General features: G+C 47.8%; 1 long non-coding RNA gene across 11 annotated transcripts in view; it reads left to right on the forward strand.

Moving 5' to 3' along the window:
• The window catches only part of LOC134534689 (uncharacterized), a 53,290-nt gene that overhangs the window by 27,443 nt on the left and 8,948 nt on the right, over positions 1–16,899 (forward strand). The gene's annotated exons all lie outside the window — the stretch shown is intronic.

Consider the following 16,899-nt stretch of genomic DNA (forward strand, 5'->3'; position numbering starts at 1 on the left):
ATTTATTGCTTCAGGACCAAGCAGCCTCTGCTGTAACTACTCTCAGTGAACTCAGGTGCTGATCGTGCTACCTGACACTGCGACACACCATTGTGCCCGAGCTGGTGGCAGACCAACTTCCCCTCCGCTGCCTGCACAGGCACTTCCCCCACTCCTGGCTTCAGTCGGCCGGCTGAAGAATACGCCACGTGAGGGAGACGCTTCACAGCAAAATAAATGTGTGGAAATTTTTTCATCGTAAGAAAATTATGAGAGTTTTTCCACCGGTACCAATTTTTTTTATATACCATATTATTCAACATTTTATACTCTAGCTGTGTGAATATTAAGTTTTTCTTATGAATTGCACACACACCATAAAACAGCTGTGTAAAACCATAATATGTTCTGAACTTTAAAAATCATTATAACATTTTGAGACAGGTTCATTCATCCTTTCCCTATCAGCTCAAAAAAAAAAACCAAATGTTTTTATCTGTTACAGGAAGCTGTAAATTGTACTACACGAAAGGCCTTACAATTATGTCCTGAAGACAGTCTTTATAGGCCTCTTAAACTTCTCATATGTATTGCTTCCAATCTTCAAAGAAACTGCTCGCTTTGCCCTGAATCTCTTTTTATGTTGGTCCTCAATCCACACTTTCAGCAGTTAAATTTCTTTCATTACAATAAAATAACCAAGAACCATTTCCAGCATTTTTAACGTACACTTTGATTTTGCTTGTACAGTAAAACCTCGCTCATACGGCCTCCGGTTCGTACGTACACCTCGCTCGTACGTACAGATTTTCAGAAACCGTGAAAAATGAGGGGGGGGAAAAATATTAACAGTGTAAGAAATACGTTAAAGTTAATTTAAATACAGTTCCAACCTGCAGCATTTATAACAAATACGGGCTACATACACATTGCGTCACAGTAAAAAATTTAAAATTAAAGGCCGCAAATTGATGGAAATTTACCGTCAATAGCGCGCCGTACGTGGAGAAAGGTCATTGTACTCGATCAGCTGTTGTTACGGCGCGGCGTAGCCACCGGCTGGCTCTCTTTGTTCTCTGAGCTGCACATGCGCAGTATAACTCATTCAACGCTCCGCCCAGACTTGTGACCTTCCATCAGCAGCCAGCCAATAGATGCGAGCTTAGCAGAAAAAAGTATAAGCTCCACCTCCCGTGTACCAGTTTTGTCCAGTTCTAATACCAGTTTATTGGTATACGCACCAGTTTTCTCAAAAGTTTACGTTCATCTTGATGTCTTGATACCAATAATTAATTATTTACGATCCCCAGAAATAAATGGTTAGTTTAAAAAATATGCGTCAACTGTACAATACTTCCGAAATTATAAAATACAGTAAAACCCCTTATTTTCACTTTTCAAGGAACCCCAAGGAAAAAGTGTAAATTGCGGGAAAGTGTAAATTGTGGGAAAGCACTTTTATTGGCAGTTAATGCTAAATTTTAGCTTAAAAAAATGTATCAGCATTTACCTATTTTTAATTATTGTGTTTAAAGTACTAACAGGAATATTCAGTTCCTTGGCCAAAACCACTCGGGTACCCACATGCTTGTCAAACTTCTCAATAATTTTAATTTTATCTTCAATAGATAAAGTATTTCGTGGAACTTTATACCTATCCATCTTCAATCAAAATCTTGCCATAAATAATATTGTGAACGATAAAAAAACACGTGCTAACCAAAACGGACGTTGACTTATGTAAACAATGAAAGCCATCATAGATATGTACTGTACATAATGCAGCACTACTAAATATACGTACTGTGTATGAGCGCTTTCCGGTAGTATCGATAGCTCAGCGCTTCGGACTATGCTCTGCTACGAGAGTGCTCTATGACACCATAAATAAAACCGTTTGTGGTTCTGCTACGAAAGTTCTCTATGGCAGCAAAGATTAAAACGTTAGTAGAGGAGAGGCACCATAGAACTTGTCGATACATCAAAACGAAAGGTTACAGACAATAGGCGAACTACTTCAAACTTTTCACATCTATGACTAACGTGACGAGTATTTACATTTTTACCGTGTTTTGAAACGTACATTCCGGATTTTTTGGTTACGTAGCGGTGTAATTTCAGGGAAAATGCAACACGAAAGTTAATGTACAATAAAACGGACCTACATAAAATGACGTTATTTGCGGGAAAACGTAAATAACGAGAACGTAAATACGAGGTTTTACTGTACGTATAAAACAGTTACCAATGTCTCGTACCAGTATTTTGGCTAAGTTGTGACATAAATACAGTATCAAAACTTACAAGCAGCCACATAATTTCATTCCCGTTATGTTTATACATTCGTGAGTTTACGTTTTTACCTCGTGCATTTTAGATTGTCTCCTGCTATAATTACTTGGACTTTTACACGCCTGGGCTTAAATTATTACAGGTTTAGAAATAAAAGCAACTTTTCATGTTATAAAATATGTAGGTATATTTTGCGATTTAAAATGTTCATTCCCGACTATAAACGTTACGTTTTTCACGATGTTTTTAGTAGGGATGTGTGAAAGTGACTTCATCCACACGAAATGAAAGTGAAAGAAAATGTATCAAGTTTCGCAAAAGTGAAACGAAAATGAATTTTTCTATGAGATAAATCTACAGTCAAACTTCTCTGAAATGACCCCTCACGGTTCCCAAGAATAGGGTCGTAATAGAGGGGGGGTCGTAATAGATGTTTTCCGAAATTTTCAGTTCATTTCAAACACCCCCCTAAGAAACCAGCCGTACAATGGCAGGATGCTGTCACTCACAATGCTAGACGGCTTCGCTTTAAACCCACTTCAACCTTCATGACAAGTCCATCGCCCTACAGGCCACCTCTAAAGAAAAGATGTCAAGACAGTTTATTTTTACTGGTTAGTTTACATGTACGTTTTCTGCTTGCCGTAGTTAAATAAACTAGAACCCCGATGTCACAAACCCCGGATTTAACGAAGCAGTGATTTTACGAATACATTCTCTGGAACCGTCAAAAAATTGGACTTTTTGACCAAAATGTGAAAATCAGAAAAAAATTAAAAAAAAAAAAAAAATGAAATGAAATGAAATGAAAGATAATTAAAATCTGTTAATTTTAACACACAGGGTATTTTTGTGTCTGCTTTAATACTTCCAATAATGTTCATGTAAGAATAACAAAAAAATAATGGGACATTTCCTTTAAAAATATGGCAGCAGTAGGTTCTGCAACGCGAGTGGGCGCACACGAAGCTCACCCGGCTGGCTGGTGGCAGCGGCTTCATGACGCATAAGCTCACCCCTCCCTCCCCTCGGTAACATTCTTCAAGGCTAGCTCATCCTGCCCAGACACACAAACCATCTAGTGTCCTCCCTCATAACACCCCAATTTCATTCTCCTTTGAAAAACCTTCAGTGAGAAAATGCTCTTTTCACCCTCCCTTCTCCCGTAAAATTGGGTTATTATGAGGGAGGGGTAAGACCATTGTAAATATTTTCGGACCCCTCCCTCCCCACTAAAACAGGCCCAAAAAAAGTATGTCAAAATATGTCACTTTTCACACCAAGTTCGAGTTTAGTCATCTCTGGCAAGGAATGTAGAATCCCGATGATGCGACCCCTCGCGGTTTCCGGAAAAACGGACTTATAAACGGAATGGTCGCAATAGAGAATTTGGGCCAATCCCCCCCCCCCCCCCCCTCTTAATATATCCAAATACATAAAATACTCGCGCTAAAGGAATTCGCGTCACGCGAGTTCGGCTATGCTAGCCGGCTGGTGGTTATTTTCGTTCAAAACGTGGCGAAGGAACTTGTGTGGATCAGGTAGAAAACATTCGGCTATATACGAACGATATAAAAACAATGCTATCTTGAAATGCTGTGACATGTTTTTGGAGTAGATAATCACAGCGACAGACCGACAGTATGCGCTCCCGCCCTTGCCGTCAGCGATGTTTATTTTGACAACTCAAGCAATTATCTTTCCCACGTCCCTTCGCAGCGTAAAAAAAAGAAGAAAACACATTGGAATGCAGATGGAACAGTAACTATGCAGTAAAATAAATATATTTACGGCCCTGCTAAATTTTTCTATTCAATAAAATTCGAGGTATTAGTGATTTTTCAGCAGAAACTGCTGTGTGACTAATAAACAAATTGCATCATAATAACTTAAACTTATAAAGTATTTATTAACGGCGAAGGACAGTCGTATAAGCCCATAAAAATATTTATTTTACCGAGAATGGACTATACAACCTGTCTTTTGTCACACGCGGTGTGGGAGGGGAGGAGGATGCTGGCCGGACGAGTTTCTTACGCTCTCGCAGAAGCTACAACAGCGGCTTTTCGTGCGGGCGAGTAAGATAACATGACAGCTGAGACGGCTTTTCGTGCGATAGTGGACGCGCCGAGCTTGGCTAGACACTGCCGCGTTGACAGTCCAACTCTCGCCAAGATAAATGTGAACACATAGCGCCCAACAAAGTGTAACAGACTTGTTTTTCAGCCGATTTTACTCAAATTTTCGACTTTCTCTGCTCAAATTTTTCACCGTATCTCAAAAAACGGTCGTATAAACAGAATGGATGCATCAGAGGGGGGTCGCATCGGCGGGATTCTACTGTACCGAATAAAATCAAGCTGCTGTCACCAAACAAAGCATAAAACGGGCCAATGCGTGGTCGCTGCGTTATTGCTTGCGCGAGAGGCAAGACGTGGAATGTTAGAAGAAAGATAAATGCGGGGGGAGACAGACGGCAGCCTGTGTGTTTCCTGCATGGGGAATAAGTGGCCTTTTTTTTTTTTCCCCCTGGGAGAAGCAACCTTTTTCTATCAACCCACGGGAGTTAAAACAAGTCGGCACTCGGCAAGAGAAACGCAGTAACACGCTACTCACCACAAGAAACTTATTTTCTGTCCGATTTTCTTAGGATTTTCGGCAATTTTTTCACGGTTCCTTGAAATCGGGTTGTAATAGAGAGGTGGTTGCAATAAATGGGGTCGCAACAAAAAGGTTTTACTGTATTCTTAACGTAAGCTAAGTGAAATTTTTTAATTAACAAAGAAAAAAAGTGCCCCAAAATTTGCTCTTCAGTAATAAATTCTATTACATAAATCATTTAGGTGCCTTTTGATGTATCTAAAAATGACAAGTTCATAAACTCATGTTTGATGACATGCTAGCAGGATACAATATAACCTCAAATGTCATTTGAAATTTTCTACAGATGACGAACCAATAAAATGCTTGTGTTACTCCAGTTTAAAGTTGAGATGCACTAAAGCTACATGAACTTGTTTCAGATTTAAAATTAGGCTTTTCTAATTATTCCATCATCTGTTCTGTTTTGGCACATCATGCCTTCAAGTTTAGACTACTCAAATTCATAAACAAACATTATGAAAATTAAAAAGGTCTTCATTTTTTGCCCTGATCCAAACCAGTGCTTGAGTTTTACATAGGTAGTTTAATAAAGTCTGCTAAGCAGATGATAGGTTTATTTTTATGAAGTTGCATTAGTAAATTAAAAATAATGCCAATAAAACAAAAATATTCATTTATATAAAACAAACATCACTGCGTTGCCTTTCTAGGACTTGCAGCCACTACAACTAATACAGTAAAACCCCATTTATTGCGACCATCTCTCTATTACAACCTGATTTCGAGGAACCGTGAAAAAATTTCCGAAAATCCGAAGAAAATCGGACAGAAAATAAGTTTCTTGTGGTGAGTAGCATGTTACTGCGTTTCTCTTGCCCAGTGCTGTACTGCCGTAGGCAGCGCATATCTAAAAATAGATACCACTTCCTGTCAACCGCTGTCAGCGCTTAACAACCCCCATTCCACGTCCCTTTGCCGGCAGGGTACAGATATTGTAGTGGCTCTCCTCTCGCACCGATGTCTCTCTTGGGTGAGAGCCAGGTATCGGGTGGAGAAGGTCCAAGCTGCTGGTCTGGCGGCAGGATTCACACTCGGCTGGTATGCAGGCGAATAGCTAGTGGGGTGAGGGATGGAGCTAGGCTATACATTGAAGAATACTGTCGGTATTTTCACGGAACTTTTATTGACCTGAATTGTAGAAACAGTTCAATTTGTTGCCTGCATCGGCTTTTACAACATACACTGAATTGAAACACACGGTACACCCTATCGTCCAGAAAGGGGAGGGGGAAGGGAGACAAATTCCCTAGGCCGAGATAGGTCCTCGGCTGACCTAACCGCGAAGGAGGGGTGCGAGCAGCAGAAAACGGATAGCCAGTAGTTCTGCTGCTCCCCCTATGATCGTCCTATGGTCAGTGGGCGGAATCCAGCCACACTGGCCGTCGGGCCGATCAACTGACTCTCAGGTGGATGACCTCGCCTTTATATAGGGAGAAATGCGCGGGAACGAAGAAAAAGAAGGGAGGGGCGAACTGACTCCTCTTTGGAAGGGATGAGATGCGCGCGCACGAATCTCGCTGAAATTTCCCTGCCCTGGTGGTGGAAGTATAAACTAGATATTAATAATTAAAAAGAAAAGATAAACGTGGCATAAATAATTATATGTAAATACATATATATTCAATCCTATGTATTAAAAAGTATTTAAACTTTCTTTCACAACTTAATTAGTTAAATTTATACTTTTATAAAATATAAATACAGTTGGTAGATCGCCGGTCACAAGATGGCGTCACAATGTACATGTTTAGCTGTGGCAAGAGAAAAATATACATTTGTTTACACAACTTGTCCATATTTACTATTATATTTTGAAGTGCATTAATATGTGTGGTTATAGCGACGTAAAAAATAAAGGACGAAGATGGTTGGTTGCTTTAATGAATTATTCTATTGTTCATCGCTTTGTTTATAACCTACGACGTCGCACAGATTCGTTGCCGTATATTACGTGAGTAGGCCTATTGCCGAAACATTTTTCCCTGAATTGCTTCTGAACTTCTTAAAACTCGTTTTGGGTTTAATTATCACGTAAAGTAACGTGATATTTAATATAGGAAGGGCGGGCACGCGTCAATATTTTGTGGCAACGTTTTTACGTTTAGATTTTTGCGAGTGTCTAGTGTGTTACGCAGTTAAGGCAAAGCTACCTGCTGGATTTCTCTTGATTTTGATTACTATTGGTGACAATGTTTGCTTAGTTTTTGAAGTCCGATTTGGTATATTTTCTGGCTTGAATTTGTAAACTATTGTTGATGACTTACGCAAGTTTTTTTTTCTTCCAATTTTGTGTATTATGACTTAATAAATAAAATATAATTAAATATTAATTACTATTAATACAATGCAGGGAAAACCCTCCGGCCGCTGCGTGTGAACATGGTAGTCGGCCGCTCGCTCGCCCTTTCTCACCCTCTCCCCGTACCGTGCGCTGCAGCCAATCTCGAATGCTGCTTGTACTTGTTAACAATCACGTTATCTGCTTAATTTTAACGAGGAGAGTAAAAATATATTAAAACTGTCAGCAATTTGATAAAAGCTTCATGTGTCCGCAAAACAGGGCACAACACTGGCCCGCCAGTTGTTTTCATTCAAAACGTGGCTAAAGAACTTGCATGGATCAGGCTGAAAACATCCGGCAATACGTGTAGGTTATAAGGAATCTTGTTATGAATTGAGATGTTATGTTTTTCGAGTAGATATACACAGCGACCGACTGTATGCACGCCCGCCTCGACTTGTTTTAACTGCCGCAGCAATGTTTATTTTGACAGCTCAAGCAATTATCTTTTCCCATGGGTTGATAGAAAAAGGTCGCTTTACCCAGCATAAAAAAAAAGCTACGCCACTTATTCCCCACGCAGTGTATTTAACACAGTGTATTTAACTACGGCAAGCAGAAAACGTATATGTAAACTAACCAGTAAAAATAAACTGTCTTTTGACATATTTTCTTTAGAGGTGGCCTGTAGGGCGACGGACTTGTCATGAAGGTTAAAGTGGGTTTAAAGCAAAGCCGTCTAGCATTGTGAGTGACAACATCCTGCCATTGTACGACTGGTTTCTTAGCGAGTAGCGGTTTGGGAGGGGAAGGGGGGGGGGGGGGTGAAATCAACTGAAAATTTCGGAAATATCTATTACGACCCTATTCCTGGGATCCGTGAGGGGTCGTTTCAGAGAGGTTTGACAACAAACACAAATAACTTACTAAAACACTAATCTGCGTGAATAAAAGTAGGTACGTTCTTTGTTTTGTGTATACGGTAAATACTAAATAGTGTACTAACAGTTCTGGAATGTATGTTTTACGAATATAGTACCTACACTACTGTTTGAAAGCAAATGAATCAGGTAATTTTTCAAATATTGAGAGATTTTGTTTTGATACCTAGGCCTACTGTAATCACGTTTGAATTTTGTTTACTTTATCGGCCATGTTTGTTCACATTATGATTTTACCATATTTTCATTATCGTGAGTTTTTTTTCATCACCAAGTAAATTAATCTTAACGGAAATATTTTTCTAATTAATGTCTTTATATGATTTGCATATGTTATTACGTTGAGGGCTACTCGGCTGTGGATCCCGACAGTCTCTGATGGAACTGGGCGCCACCACGTGTAAGGGCACGTGGACCCCGGCTAAACCTCTCTCTCAGGGTGTGACGTGACCCGAGCGAGGCGAGTTACCAGCCCTATTTCTGTTGCTTGGAGTATTGACTGACCCTGCCTAGCCCGATCTTAAGGCGCCGGGTACGCCTCACACCTAGCTATAGTAAGGAAGTACCACGTGGTCAGTAAAGAATACTCACAGTACTAGATTTTATGCCTTTTATTCCTTCCGCCCGATCTCACATACATGATTACGTTACACTGTTAAAATGCCGAGGCACGGACCAGATTAGATGAAGTTAGCTCACTCTCGTGGCTACACACAAAGTCTCTACGTAGGAAGATTAGTGAAAGTCTCTAAGCGAGAAATACGATTAGTTAAACAGCCCGCCGGTTGAGAGACGCCCCGGGGATAAAAATGAAAATGTTTTTGGAGATTACTTTACATGCCAGAATTACTCAATCAAAGTTTAGCAAGAGATGAAGTCCCCGGGTTGCAGACGCGTGCGCTCCCGACCGGTGGTGATGACGGACTGACTCGAGCGCAGCGTCGCTCGCGCTAATATCGTGCGCCAGCGATTGCGCCACGCACGGGCAGGGTTACTCAGCGGCCTCTTGCCTCGACGGTGGAAGAACACAGCAGAAAGTTCTTATACACTAAGGTGGCTCTTTCGAGACCTTTCTAGCCTTGTCCAAGTCTGTGCCTGTTCGGGTTCGCCCGGGCAGCGTCCCTAACTCCGAACAACAGCGACACAAGTGACACTGATGACACACCCAGCACTGGGACTAGAGAATAAGAATTATAAAGGAGTGTATATAAAATAAATTCAGAAAAGGGGCGTCGCACTGACTCGAAATGCCTCCTTGCAGTCTGGCACACAGTTTTAACACACACTTCCACACACGCCCATGTCCGTCGGTGGTGGACAAAAAAAGGGGGGGGGGGGGGGGAACGAAAAGAGAGGAAGGGAACGACGTCTGGCCAGGCTCAAGGGGGCGGAGCCCCGGTTGACGTCAATTGCCCCCCTCCGAAACAGCCTGGCATGGCGACGCTTCCCTCCGCTTGCACCGGCTTTGGTCACCCTCATTCCATGCGCCGTCACCCCCTCCCCTGACTGGCGGGGGGCGTGGCCGGAGATTGTACCGTGGTGCGGGTGTGGGCACTTCCGTCGCGGCGTCCGCCGACCCGCCCGCTTCTCTCTCGTCATCAGTCGGCTCTTCCACCCTCACGCTGAACGTGGAGTCCGCTAGAGAATAGTGGAGGGGCCATAGCGGTTCTTCCGGTGATCCGGGTCTACTCTCTGCCTCATCCGGTTCCCATATGAGTGGTTGCGGCCCAGCTTGGCCTCCTAACCCTCCGCCCATGTCATGGAGGAACCCCCTAAATGGAGAGACCTCGCCTTCCGAGTCCTCTAACATCTGTCGCGGCCGGGTCCCCGCCGCCACAACAGGTGCCTCCAGCCTTGCCTCTACTTCCGGGAAACCTCTAAACCCGCCCCCTTCAGTGTCCGTCGGGGTTGACGTAATCGGCCATGCGGTTTCTCCGCTCTCCGTCTCTCCTGTTTCCTCTACCCCCTCCGCCCCCTCTTGAAGCGCCGCCACTCCGCTTGCCGTCTCTTTCCCCTCCTCCGCCTCCTCTGGCCGCGCCACCCCTCCGCTCGCCGTCTCTTCCCCCTCTTCCGCCGCCTCTGGCCGCGCCTCCCCTCCGTCCTTCGGCCCCTCCGTCCTTCGGCCCCTCCGTCCCTTCAGCCCCCTCTGCAGCCAATGGCCGCGCCGCTACCCCGCTCTCCGTCTCCCCCGTCTTATCAGTCTCTTCCGCCTCATGCGCTATTCTGATATCGTCCCTATGGTATTTGGCGGCCCGCTCTGAGGGCAGTTTGATGGTGACCATCGTAGGGCCCGCCCTTATGACAGGTACGGGGCCTATCCATTTGGGCGCTAGCCCGGCACAGTAGTTCCGGTGCCCGGCGGAAAGCGGGTGCAGCCTTGCATACACCATTTGCCCTGGGTTCAGGTCGGGGGGTGGGTGTGGGGTTTCCGGCGTGCGTTGCGTCTGATATGCTGTCTGGTGCCGCCGCGCCGCGTTACGCGCCTCTGACAGCCGCTCCAGCCTGCGCTCGTGCGTTTCTACTTCCTGCCCCGCCTCCCGCTGCTGCCTCACGTGATATTCCCCGGGGAGGGGAAGGTTCCACCCCTGCACCATGTTGGCGGGTGTCTCTCCCGTTGCCGCGTTCACACGCCGCCGGAGGCAGTAAAGTATCTGGGGAATGTGGGTATCCCATTGCGAGTGGTCGTCAGCGAGACGGAGGCGTAGCTGCACCTTGATCTCTTGGTTTCTCCGTTCTGTCGGGTTGGCGCGGGGGTGGTATACGGGGGTGGTGTGTAAAATCACCCTCCACTTCTTCCCCAGCTGGGTCCACGTCCGACCAGTGAATTGTGTGGCATTGTCGGTTAGAATCACCCTAGGGTAGCCCCACCTAGGAAAAAATTCCGTCTCTAGGACTCGCGCGATGGTGCCGGCGCGGGCATTGGAGAGCGGGTACGCCTCTACCCAGCGGGTAAAGCAGTCGGTGACGACTAGAAGGAACTTTTTCCCCTTGGCTGAGCGCGGGTAGGGCCCCATCAGGTCCAGTGCGACCGTGTGAAACGGCTCCGTCGGCTGCCTCGGTACTTGCTGGGCTGTCCCGTCTGACCGGCGCGTCTTACGGCGCTGACAATGCCGACATCTGCGCACGCTGTCTCTCACAAACTTCGCCACCCCGGGCCAGTGGAACAGTCCTCGGACGTCACGAAGTGTCTGGTCCGCCCCTGGGTGTCCGGCTAGCCGGTTGACATGCATCATATCAAAGATTTCCCTCCGCGTGGGTCCCGGTGCGAACGTCCGCCATGGATCCTCTGTCCCTTTCGGGCGTGCCAGCATCTGTCCGTCAACCACTCGGTATCCCTCGCAGTTAGCCTCTCCGCATCGTCGTACGAGTTCCTGCGTCTCCGCGTCCGTCAGCTGCACCGCCTGTACGTATGCGTCAAGGTCATCCAGTTCGGCGCCCGGTGGCAGTGTCGGCGTGGTGTCGGGGATAACCGCGCAAACGGCCGCATATGGCGTGGGTGTTTGAGCCTGGTTAGTCTGGCGGGCGCTAGTGGGCGGCAACAGCTCCTCCCAATCTGCGTCATCTCGGGCGATGGCAGTGCTGTCCGGGTCGCGTGACAGCTCGTCCGCTAGCTCATTCTGTCTCCCGGGCACATGCTCTACCTCAAAGTCTAGCGACTGCAGCAACATGGCCCACCGCGTCAGCTTGGATCGTCTGCCCTGCATCGTAGCCAACCACTTCAAACACTGGCTGTCCGTGCGCAACGTAAACTTCTGTCCTTCCAAGTGCGGCCGATAGCGTCTAAGGGCCCAGACTACCCCCAGACATTCCCTCTCGTTGACGCTGTATCGCCTCTCCACGTCACCGAACTTTGCGCTGGAGTATTCTATGACTCGTGGCGCCCCTTCTTCATCGAGTTGTAAAAGTATTGCCCCTATCCCTTCCTCGCTTGCGTCCGTCTGCACGATCAAGGGCTTGGCCGGGTCGAGGCGCGCTAGTAAGTGACAGTTAGCAAACCTGCGTTTCAGCTGGTCGAAAGCCTTCTGGGTCTCGGTGGTCCACCTGAACGGCCGCTTGGGTACCAGTTGGTCCGTCAGGGGGGCGGCTACAATGGAAAACTCCGGGATGAAAGCTCGAAGCCAATTGGCTAGGCCGAGGAATTTTTGTAGCTGTTTGCGTGTGCGCGGGGGCTCTTTGTCTAGGATGACGCGCAGTTGTTCCTCTGTCGGTCTGTTACCCTCCGCGTTGACAACTAACCCCAGAAAGCCCAGCTCGGTAGTTCCTAGATGACATTTCTCTCTGTTGCAAGTTAGGCCGTGGGTAGCTAGTCGTTCTAATACTAGCGCTAAATGGTGTGCGTGTTCCTCCCACGTTTGTGACCATATGATTATATCATCTAAGTATGCCGCAGCGAACTTGCCGGAGTAGTTATCCAGGACTTTCGTCATCATTCCTTGGAAAGTAGCGGGGGCATCTTGTAGGCCGAATGGCATCGCACAGAATTGGAATCGGCGTCCGTCTGGTGAGGTGAAAGCTGTTTTAGGCCTCTTCCGGTTTTATAGGCACTTGCCAATAGCCCGATTTTAGATCCAGAGATGAAAAGATTTTTGCGTTACCCAGCCCTGCTAGGGTGTCAGCTATGCTCAAGAGGGGTGGTGGTGCGTTTATAGTGATTTTGTTGATGGGTTTAAAGTTAACGCAAAAGCGTAACTTCCCGTCCTTCTTCTCCGCCAAAACTATTTGGAAGTTATAGGGACTCTCGCTGGGCTCGATTATCCCGTCTTGGAGCATTTCTTGGATCTGTTCAAGGATGGCCTGCTTACCTACGTGTCCGTAACTGCCAGGTGGGATGAACATGGGTTCATGAGGATAAGTCGGGATGGCATGTTCAGCTAGGTTGGTACGTGTTAACGGGTCCGCGGCCGCGAACACACTGCACTGCTGATCTAGGGTGTTTTGAATGCGTTCACGGACTACCGGGGGGACCCCGTGGCGGAACTCGTCGAGACTGACCTTGGTTACTTTGGGTGGTATGGGTTGCCCCAGTCCGTAGACGCTCCGTCGTCCCCGGGTGCCGACGTGCACGCACCCGGCCCGGACGTCGATGTAGGCGTGCTGTTCGGAGAGCCATGGGAGCCCCAGGATGACATCCTCCTGCAGCTGCTCCACCACCACGGCTGTCGTTGTTGACAGCTGGTCCCGCACGTACACCTCCAACGTCGTGACGCCCTGGGTGTGACAGGCGTCCCCTGTCGTGGCCAGGTGCAGGCGCCCTTCCCTGGGTTCGAACTTGGCGGGGTCAACCACCCGCGTCGTGACGCAGTTATAGCTGGCGGCGGTGTCAACGAGCACGTGAACAGCGTGCCCGTTGACGACCACCGGGATTCGCAGCAGGTTGGCTTCCGCCGCGCCCACGTGGCCCAGGAGTGGCCCTGTCGTTGTTGTTGGTGGTGCGGGGGAGGAGAACTGCTTTAGCTCGCCGCCCCCTGTCGCCCGTTTCCCGCCTGCTGACGCGCTGCGAAGTCCGGCCGGTATTTGTTGCGCACCGGGCAGTCTTCGTGCCAATGAAACGTGCCTGCCGGGCACGTGTGGCACTGTGGTGGTGGGCCGGCGCCGATGGCGCGCGTCCGCCACGCTGGTGGAGGTTGGCTGCCCTGGCCGGCCCCGCCGCGTCTCGTGTTGCCGTCAGGGTCGGGCGTGACGTAGGGCACCAGCGCCCTAGCGTCTGCTGTGGTCGTGGTCTCGGCCTTAGCGGTAGCTGACGTAGTTATTTTGGTTGGTCTCGCGGCTTTCAAGTCCAGCTCCACGGCGCGGGCGTACTGGATGAACTCTTCCGCCGTCAGTTGCGTCACCGCGCGTAAGTGGGGGCGGATCTCCGGGCGCATCAGCTCAACCACATGTTCCAACATCTCCGTGGGTTCGCTGTCAGGGAACAACCGCTTGTACAGCCGCACCTTCTTCACGACGAAAGCTTCCGCCGTCTCCGTCTGGTGTTGTTCGAGACAGTAAAGTTCAGTGCGCGCCCTCATATCCGCCTTCACGTCTGCGAATCGCGCTTCGAAACGTCTCGTGAAGTCTGGCCACGGCATATCGTACTCATGCACGATCTGCCACCACGTCTTCGCGTCCCCTCTGAGTGCGTTCCCCACGCGGTCCGCCCACTCGTTTTCCGGCACTCCATACCGGTCCAGCCGCCCCCGGCACGTGGTTAAGAACTTCCGCGGGTCGTCACTGGTCCTGCTGGCGAACTCGGGGAGCTCCACGTGGCCTACTAGCGTGAGTCTAGCCCGTGGTTGGTCCGGGATGCGGTCCGTCGTTCCGCTGGTGTCTTGCGCCGTCTGTCTCACGTGTTGGCACCACTGACACGTGTACCACTCGTCTCGTAGTGATGTCACCTCGGGCTTAGTCAGACACTTGGTGTGTTTAAATGCTCGACAGTTCCTACACCATCCTCCCTCCCACGCCTCCCCGTCACATTCCATACTCGTGCATTTCCTGTATTCCAGTCCGTGATGTTTCGCCCGCACTGTTAGTCCCTGCACACGTGGCCCGTCATACTGTCCCAAGCATACACACGTGTCCGTCCACGAGACCCCTGCTGCCCCGCCCATCTGACGTGGTCGTGCGCAAACGGCACAGTACATGGCATTTAGTTGAAACAGTTCGCTTGCCTGGATAGGGTCCGGTCCGGGGTTCTGTCCGTGGTTGTCCGACATGGTGGTGTGTGGTGGTGAGACAGGTGGGCGTCTCTCTTCTCCTCGCTACGCGCGCGACGCGGTTGGCGGTACTCACACACACACTCACCGTCTGGGCAGCTGTTTTCGCCCGGGATGCGATCACGCGGCCGCTCGCTGGGAGTTCCGTGGGCTGTGCGCGCTCTTGACCTGGTCACGTGCCATGTGGCCGGCCGGTCCGCTATCTTCCAGGCTCCCGTGTTTCGGTGCACAACCGCGTAACTCACACGCTCTGGTCTCCGCGGAAGAGGTAACTCGCCCCGCGCTCTTGGGTGCCAATTGAGGGCTACTCGGCTGTGGATCCCGACAGTCTCTGATGGAACTGGGCGCCACCACGTGTAAGGGCACGTGGACCCCGGCTAAACCTCTCTCTCAGGGTGTGACGTGACCCGAGCGAGGCGAGTTACCAGCCCTATTTCTGTTGCTTGGAGTATTGACTGACCCTGCCTAGCCCGATCTTAAGGCGCCGGGTACGCCTCACACCTAGCTATAGTAAGGAAGTACCACGTGGTCAGTAAAGAATACTCACAGTACTAGATTTTATGCCTTTTATTCCTTCCGCCCGATCTCACATACATGATTACGTTACACTGTTAAAATGCCGAGGCACGGACCAGATTAGATGAAGTTAGCTCACTCTCGTGGCTACACACAAAGTCTCTACGTAGGAAGATTAGTGAAAGTCTCTAAGCGAGAAATACGATTAGTTAAACAGCCCGCCGGTTGAGAGACGCCCCGGGGATAAAAATGAAAATGTTTTTGGAGATTACTTTACATGCCAGAATTACTCAATCAAAGTTTAGCAAGAGATGAAGTCCCCGGGTTGCAGACGCGTGCGCTCCCGACCGGTGGTGATGACGGACTGACTCGAGCGCAGCGTCGCTCGCGCTAATATCGTGCGCCAGCGATTGCGCCACGCACGGGCAGGGTTACTCAGCGGCCTCGTGCCTCGACGGTGGAAGAACACAGCAGAAAGTTCTTATACACTAAGGTGGCTCTTTCGAGACCTTTCTAGCCTTGTCCAAGTCTGTGCCTGTTCGGGTTCGCCCGGGCAGCGTCCCTAACTCCGAACAACAGCGACACAAGTGACACTGATGACACACCCAGCACTGGGACTAGAGAATAAGAATTATAAAGGAGTGTATATAAAATAAATTCAGAAAAGGGGCGTCGCACTGACTCGAAATGCCTCCTTGCAGTCTGGCACACAGTTTTAACACACGCTTCCACACACGCCCATGTCCGTCGGTGGTGGACAAAAAAGGGGGGGGGGAACGAAAAGAGAGGAAGGGAACGACGTCTGGCCAGGCTCAAGGGGGCGGAGCCCCGGTTGACGTCAACGTTATTACTATTCATCTTCGTGGCTGTTGTGTTACCGCATGTAAAACTAGGGCTAGTTGGCATCATTCATGTTTGATTATATTGATGCCTGTATAGATTGCGCACATGTAGTTGAATATCAATATCAATAGCTCGCTAATTGCATGCAACACGCATGTTGTCTAGTGCCAAGTAAACTACATTTGATAGCCTGCACTCTTGCGTGGTTAGTGTGTACTATGACGATAGTTATGCATTAGTTCTAGCTCACATTCTGGTCATAGTTTTTGTTTTTCTATTTAAAGTTGAATTAAATATAGTTTTGTTGCATGACATTAACTTAAATTGTTGGTGTGCTTTCGTATATTCTACTTTTTAACTAAACATAATTTATTTGAACAGATTTTTTTTTACAAATAACTTTACCTTAACAATAATGCTTTTCTTGCATAAAAATTGCACTCATACTTTCCAAACTTTATTTTAGTATAAAAGATGTGACGATTATGCGATAAAACACCGTAGTTTTCCTTCACTTTATATTTAAGTTTACTATGATAACTATTACTATCTTAATGTGCTTGTTTCATTGTCTCACTTGGTAACAAAATTGTAACATTTTCTCAAATTAACAAATATTAAAAAATGGAAATTTGTATCATTGTGAACTTTTGCAATGAAATTAACACAGTTAATACTCTAAATTACT

This window comes from Bacillus rossius, chromosome 8 (assembly GCF_032445375.1).
Source record: "Bacillus rossius redtenbacheri isolate Brsri chromosome 8, Brsri_v3, whole genome shotgun sequence".
Taxonomy (NCBI): Eukaryota; Metazoa; Arthropoda; class Insecta; order Phasmatodea; family Bacillidae; genus Bacillus; species Bacillus rossius.